Source organism: Oreochromis aureus, linkage group 10, assembly GCF_013358895.1.
Source record: "Oreochromis aureus strain Israel breed Guangdong linkage group 10, ZZ_aureus, whole genome shotgun sequence".
Taxonomy (NCBI): Eukaryota; Metazoa; Chordata; class Actinopteri; order Cichliformes; family Cichlidae; genus Oreochromis; species Oreochromis aureus.
Genome location: NC_052951.1, coordinates 14,447,038 through 14,448,956, shown reverse-complemented (window position 1 = coordinate 14,448,956; position 1,919 = coordinate 14,447,038).

The following is a 1,919-nucleotide window of genomic DNA, read 5'->3' as shown; positions in this document are numbered from 1 at the left end:
GAATTGGCAGCGTTATTATTTTGGGAGATGAATGAAAGCATCGTCTTTTAATCAATAGGCAGAGAAGTTGAACTCTTTATCCTGCTAAAAGTGTTGCTTCTGTTGAAATCTCAAACATCAGTCCTATAAATGTGTCACATTTTTTCCATCTGGAACATGCTGAGCATACAGATTTATGGAGGAGAGTGGCTAGTTTGAAGGCGCTGTTTGAAAAATTTCTGTTGACATTTTGACTCTTTCAGTGTGAAAATTTTGGATTTCATGCCTGACATTTATGACTACTTGATGACTCCCTTTCTTCTCTAAAGGAGAGTGAAAGAGGCATGAACAGTAAGATAAATTTGCAAATAAAGACATAGCAGATATGTACGTGCTGTAGGTTAAGGTTTTAAGAAATCTAAGTTGTATTAGGTTTCAATATCATGTGCGTATTTACGTATTCACCAGTTAACTGCAATCAAAGTGCAGTAAATCAAGAGAAACTACATGATCATTACTATTAGTTCTCCAAGTGCACATTTCTTTAGTGTACTTAGCGAGTAGATTGTTCCAAGCTTGTTGGAGAACTGTCCTTTTTTTAAATTTAAGCTTTCTTACTGTTTCTTGCTGTCTTCTGCCTCTTCACATAATTAGACCCACCCACTGAGTAGACAAGGGGTCTATTTGGATCCATACCATCTGTTCAGAGGACAACTTATTCTTCTTGTTGCTGAAGATAGTTTTCTGTGACTTGCTGCGCGTTCATGCAGCAGAATTCATTTGCGATCAATCAGATTTCTCCCTGATTGTACTAGCAGAGTCTAAGCATCTTGGTCGCCTAAAACCTTTGCACAATACTGCACATTTTTACTCAGAATTTGATCCCAAGATGTATTTTTGGTATTTTCCCCCCTTTTTTCACTGCTAAAATATCTCCTTTGGAAAAAGAAGTCAAATATCTTTGATACAAATTATAGACTTTAAGTCAGGAACACATGTTGTGAGCCATTTGCTGCACAAAATGTTACAAAGCTTTCATGTGGGTGCAATGTGCTCTGCTCTCCAGGTTGTTCTCCGTGTGATTCTGAACAGCTTAGGCGCCATTATAACAATACATTTATATGACAAAACCCAGTAGATAGTGCTCATTTTGTAATTCTACCTATAAAGGCCACAAACATGTACTTGCAATGACATTACTGATTAATGCTATGAAAGAAAAGTGAAGTAGCTCGCTGTTAAAAAGCCAGACTGGTGCATACAGATACTGTAGTGCATATTTTAGTTCATGTATGGAAGAAGAGTGTAAGACCTGCTGAGCACACACATCTTATAGCCACAGAAGATATAGCACATAATTGAGCTGGTATAGGCTTAAAAATCAGATTTTTAAGATATTGCCACAGCATAGTATGCCACAATATTAAGCAGAATCAAGGCCAAGTACCTTAAAGGTGACTTTATTCGTAATGTTACATTTTTAGAGAAAGGGTATAACGGGTTTTTAATGATTTTCTGGCCAGATAGCAGCAGGTGGCCCCTCTGGTCTGAACCGCAGAGGCAGTAGTATGGCTTGTAGGCAGCTGCTTGTTCAGTGTCACTGACCAAAGACCCCAAGCACTTTGAACAAAGTACAAAGCACTGATTCAACTCTTTATCCTTCATCTTTGACAAGATAAATTCATGAGATTCACAAGATTGAAAACTAAAGCTCTTTAAAAGAATTCCTGTTGTTTGATGCTTAAAAAAAAAAACTTCACTCTGAAATTAATTCCACAGAAATAACTCCCGCTCATAATAACTGCCAACAGCAGAGATAAGTATGGAGTTTTGAGAAAACTAAATGTCACTGTAGCCAGCTGTTTTTGTTCTAATTATGTATGTGCATACATACTTGTGAAAAAGATGTGTTTGTGGGTGTATGTATTCTTTAGGGTCTC